Source organism: Dipodomys ordii, unplaced genomic scaffold (genome assembly GCF_000151885.1).
Source record: "Dipodomys ordii isolate 6190 unplaced genomic scaffold, Dord_2.0 Scaffold63, whole genome shotgun sequence".
In the NCBI taxonomy this organism is placed as follows: Eukaryota; Metazoa; Chordata; class Mammalia; order Rodentia; family Heteromyidae; genus Dipodomys; species Dipodomys ordii.
Window position 1 is genome coordinate 5,014,402 of NW_012267279.1, and position 5,941 is coordinate 5,020,342.

The 5,941-nt window shown below is 46.5% G+C and overlaps 1 protein-coding gene across 3 annotated transcripts in view; it reads right to left on the reverse strand.

Moving 5' to 3' along the window:
- The window catches only part of Spred2 (sprouty-related, EVH1 domain containing 2), a 127,125-nt gene that overhangs the window by 120,752 nt on the left and 432 nt on the right, over positions 1-5,941 (reverse strand). The window lies entirely within an intron of this gene.

The following is a 5,941-nucleotide window of genomic DNA, read 5'->3' on the forward strand; positions in this document are numbered from 1 at the left end:
AAAAAAAAAAAAAAAAAAAAAGGCAACCAAGCAATAAGCAAGAATAAGCAGACTGGCTTATGGTATTCCTACTATTTCACTTATATATGTTTTGTGAAAGGAACTAGAAAACACAAAGGACTTAGATGGCCAAAATGGAAATAGCATGTGCTAATAGCCTGAGCCAGGTCTAGTACCAAACTAGCTGTGAGGCCTTGCAGTAAATACACCCAATGGTACACATTGACAGGTCTTGGTTTATAAGATCCTTAAAGATCTTTCCAAGATTTTTTTCCCCAAGACATTCCATTTCCAGTAAGTGAACCAAGATTCCAGTTCTGCAGTCTACTCTATATTTTTAACATTATTAAAGAATTCTATATAAGTAGAACAGAAACACTCTCTTTTTTAAAGCTAATTCACAAAGAAAATGGATCAATATTTCCCAAATTTGGGTTACTATTCTGCAGTTGTAACTTCAATTACTGTAGTTCTAATATTCTAGTGATAGAATTCTGAATTCCTGTACTTCTATAATCTTGAGGTGAATCACAGAATTCTCAACCCTAAAATTATCTAACTTCGCTTTAATGCAGAATGCACCCATGCCTCCCAGCATTTTCAGGGAAGAGAAATGAAGTAAGAAAAATCATGGCCATAACAGATTGTTACCAATTCAGATGAATTATGGACCAGCAGCATGACTGGCAGAAATGATGTGAGCTCTGAAGTCAGAATGACTAAGACTGGGGGCCAGGGATCATAGCTTGGGGTAGAGAGCCTGCCTAAAACTGAGGCCCTTCCTGATTCCTGAGTTCACTGAGGTTGGCTTCCTCCTGCTCCCACTCCCAACAGTGGTTAGTTAGGAACACAGAGCTCTTCCTGTTAAAAGTATTCAATTTCTAGCTCCTTCAGTTATTAAAGCCATGACTTTGAGCCTAGTGTCCCCATCTATAAATGGGGATAATACCATCTATCTCAGAGTTGCTCAGAAAATGTAACATGTGCTATTTGGGAAAAACAAAAACAAAAACCCCTGCTGTCTTGGACAAGGAACTGTAGGCTTCCACCTCAGTTAAATGGAGTAACACATCCTTCACAGGGCTCTCTGAAAATTAACAAGCTAAGCCACTCATCTGAATGCCACATAGAAAAACCTATTGTAAGCTTCATATAAATAAACTATCTCCATCCTCAAACAGCTCCACCAAAATAGACAGGATTGATTTCTACTCAATGCCATAAAACCACTGCAAGATATGTAAATAACTTGACTCAGATCTTGAGTAAACCTTGCTTATGGATTATTAATTCCTTTAACTCAGGGCCTTTGCTCTCTGGCTGACTAGTTATAAAGGACTTTTTTTTCAGACATGTTCAGGTTGAGTGGTAAGAAGACATCAGGGAATTAGTCTTAATTTTGTAAAGTATGAAAATGGTACAGTGTTTTCACAGAGTTCTCTCATCTTTTGAGAAATAAGCACAAGCTTCTCAGTATAAAGTCTCAATGCCGGTCAAGTCTTTGAAGTGGCTCTGCAAAAACATTTAACTTTTTCTTTCTTTCTTTCTTTCTTTCTTTCTTCAATAGAGAACCTTCTAGCAGTATGACAAAATATGACGAGGGTAAAGCTGGCAAGAAGTGGGTTATTTTTAGGAGCTGGGAAGGTGGCTCAGTGGTGGAGTGCTTGACTTACATGAATGAGGCCCTGGGTTCTATTCCTCAACACCACATAAGCAGAAAAAGCTGGAAGTGGTGCTGTGGCTCAAGTGGTAGAGTGCTAGCCTTGAGCTGAAGAGCTGAGGGACAGCTCCCAGGCCCAGAGTTCAAGGCCCACAGCCGACAAAAAAAAAAAGATAAAATACAGACAAAATCTGTTTGACTTCAAAAAACATTCCCATTCCTATATATAAAGACTACTTTCAGCTGGGCACTGGTGGCTCATGCCCGTAATCCTACCTACTCAGGAGACTGAAATCTGAGGGTTGGGGTTCAAAACAAAGCCAGTCCCAGGAAAAGTCCATGAAAGTCCATGAAACTCTTCTCCAATTAACCACCAGAAAACCAGAAGTGGGGCTGTGGTTCAAAGTAGTAGACTAACCTTGAGCAAAACAGCTCAGGGACAGTGCTCAGGTTCTGAGTTCAAGTCCATGACTAACCAAAAAAGACTACTTTCAATACTTTGTTGGTGCTTTTTGTGTAGGTGTCACACACAAGTAGGAACCCAAGGCCTGGTGCATGCTAGGCAAGTACTCTACTGCTGAACTGATATACATCCTCAGGCCAACTTTTTAAATTTTTAAAGAAAATCAGCAGAAATGTAAATCTGAAGATGCATTTCTGTCTGGAGTGAGATCAAAGGAAAATAGCCAGTGCATTTTCTATTCAGAAACTATCTCTTGGGACCATCAACAAAAGCAGGCTGGCTTTCTGAATTACCATCTACATAAAAGGAGTATTAAACTGACACAAAGAAAGAACATTACAAGACAAAATATTCTTAGTTTTAATTAAGCACTAGTTTACCAGTTTCAGGATTCTGGTTTATTACACTGGTATTAAATAAGTATCTTTTTTAAACCTATTTTATAAAATTTTTAATTATAGCCAGGTGCCAATGGCTCTCGCCTGTAATCCTAGCTATTCAGGAGACTGAGATCTGAGGATTGCAGTTCAAAGCCAGCTCAGGCAGGAAAGGCTGAGACTCTTATCTCCAATAAACCACCAGAAAACTGGAATGGTGCTGTGGCTCAAGTGATAGAGTGCTTGCCTTCAGCTGAAGAGCTCAGGGGCAGTGCCTAGGTACAGCGTTCAAGCCCCATGACCAGAAAAAAAAATTTTTTTTTAATTATGTTGTGGACTACCAAGGAAATCTATTTTAAGGGCTGAGGAAATAGCTCAGGACTCTAGATCCCATAATCTAGCATCACAAAAGCAAACAGACAAACTTCTTTTTTCTATCTTTCTGTCTCCAGTCTGATGTCACCAATTCTGTTTGCAAGTTACACATCCTGCTTGCTTCCAGAAAGTATGAGATCTCAAATATAAAACATTAGCAGAGGGTCTGGAAAGGTGGCTCAGTGGTAGAGTGCTTGCCTTGTACGCATGAGGCCCTGGGTTCAATTCCTCAGCACCACATAAGCAGAAAAAGCTGAAAGTGTCGCTGTGGCTCAAGTGGTAGAGGGCTAGTCTTGATCTGAAGAGCTGAGGGATAGCGCTCAGGCCCAGAGTTCAGGCCCAGGACCATTAAAAAATATAATAAGAAGAATAAAAAACATTAGAAGATAAACAACAGACTAAATTTCATATCTAAAAGGAGTAATCAAAGAGGTGACACCATTCAAAAAGAAATGTAACTTATTATCTGATTTGTTTAATTGTAACCCCTCTGTACATCACCTTTACAATCATAAATAAATAAAAAATAAAAGGAGTAATCAATCTAGCAAAATGTTAATATGGTTACCCTACTGAAGCAATAATTTAAACTCTCAGCTCCCAGATAGTGTGGTCAAAAAGAAAGAAAGCAATCATGACACGTTCTGTAAGTCAGAAAGAGAAACTTTACTGGCACTAACGTTTAAAATAAAATTTTCAGGAGGGTAATTACATAAGACTCAAAATACAATGGACAGTGACTACAATGGCAGTTCACTATCCATGTTGCTGTTCCCTTCCAAGGCATTTCCTGTTCCAGGCCAAAATCATCTCATTACAAGTAACCCCAGAAGGCCATTTCTGCAGTGGCTAAGGCCCAAGGTTTGAGATTTTCTAACAGAAACTAGAACCTATCCTCCAATATCTATTGTCTCCACAGGGTTTCTCACAACAGTGGAGGCTGAACTTGCTCTGAAAGCCTGGAAATGGCGATATTTGTTTACTGCTAGCCATCTCTGAAGTCCTTTAGCTTTGATAGCAAATGATGTAGGATGCAAGACCAATGTGATGCTGTAAAAAAGGTGAGGGTGCTGGTGGCTCCCACCTGTAATTCTAGCTACTGGGAAGACTGAGATCTGAGGATGGCAGTTCAAAGTCAGCCCAGGCAGAAAAGTCCCTGAGAGTCTAATCTCCAATGAACCACCAGAAAATCGGAAGTGGTGCTGTGGCTCAAGTGGTAGAGAAGCTAGCCTTAAGCTGAAGAGCTGAGGAATAGCGCCCAAGCCCACAGTTCAAACCCCACAACCAACAACAACAACAAAAAGAGGAGGCCAGGCCTGCACTACCAAGCCATAAGTCAAGCAACCTAATGTAATTAAACCTTTCCAAGGACTCTCAAGGCCACTGACAACAAGGAGAGGATCCCTCACTACTCAAGTGCACGTACAAAGAACAACCCAAATTCAACAAGAGGCAAGGCCTGACAGAACCGCCTTTCCTCTTCATATTCCACCAGCCATAATATAACTTTTTCCCCCTTTCCTATTTCACCATAGGAGTAGGAAGGCAAAGCAAAACGACTAAAGTAGAAAGACCATCCGCTACAGTGCACAGGTGTTGGGGAGTTGGGGGAGCATCCCTGCGGGCCCAAAGAAAGGAAATTCCCTTAGCAAAACATCAGCAGCAGCACCACCCCCTTCTCCCACCCAGCCCAGCCCCAAATGCTAAAGGGTAAAAGGACATTTCAAAAACAAGTGAGATTTCGTCCAGTAGAACACGGTAGTCACCTGCTGCAAGAGCTGCCAGCCTCCCTGCAGCCCAGCCCTGAGTCACTTCCCCTCCCTGAACTCTAGAATCCCAAAGCGCCAAACACAGGGGGGGGGACCCCCCACCTACAAAAGGCCTAGGGCCTCCAGCACTAGCTCCACGCAGCCCCCCTGCTCCGCAGCGAGGGGACGATCCTCCCGGACGCGTCCCCGCGCCCGAGCCGGCGCCACCGCTACCTTAGCTAATGGCAGCACTGAATGAACAGGAGCCCAGGCAGGCTCCGGATTTATGAATGTGCAGGGGAGGAGGGATATCATGTGACAATAAAGGAGAGTGTCTTATTCACAAAAATAAAATAAAGAGTGGCTGGTGGCGGGGACAAGCCACCGATCCGCAGCCACCGCGGCCGCTGAGTGACCGCACGGACCCCAGACCTACGACCGGTCGCGCCGGGCCACCGGCTCCGGCCCCGTCACGCTCCACCGGGAACCGCCTCCGGCGGGGTAAAAATAATAGTAATAATAATAATAATAAAACCCCAACTCGATCCCGCCGCTCGGAGGAGGGAGAAAGCTGCACCTTGCCCAGAGGACCGCGACGGGCACGGATCCCGCGCGGGGCGGCGCAGGAGCCCCTCTAACCCAGCACCCCGGAGCATTGTTCCCCCTCGGCCCCGGACGCCTGCACGTGCACGCGCGCGCGCGCGCACACACACACACACACACACACACACTTCCACAAGCGCGCGCGCTCCCTCCCCGCTCGCTGCCCCGCACGCCCCCGCGGCACACGCTTCGGATCCGCCCCCCACCCCCATCCCCGAGGGGCCCAGACCCCGCGGGGCGCGTAGACCCGGCCCACAAGCGCATGCACGCACTCCGCACGCTCCGGGACCCCCCCCACCCCCACCCACCACCAAACAGCCCTGGGGCGGCTCCGATGCACCGGCCCGCGTGCAGACCCCGGCTCCACAGACCCCCGCGCCGCCCGCGCCAGTCCTCCCCTCGCACTGCAGTGTTTTTTATGAATGAAAATGTGGTATGCAAATGAGAGCGATTCAAGAAAACGAAATGGCGGAGCCTGGGCCCCAGTGGGCTCTGGAGCGGACCTGGGAGCCGAAGGCAGGGCGGGAGTCACAAAGTCACCGTGTACAAATCCATCGACCCCGAGAAGCCTGAGCCGGGGGGGGGGGCGCATATCTTCCGCGCGGACAGCCAAGGATCTGGGAAGGGGACGGGGAGGGGGGAGTCCCCGGAGAGGGAGCGGGGACCGCCCCGAGGTCACCCGCGCGCCCTTGGCCCCCGCAGCAGCCGGCCGCCC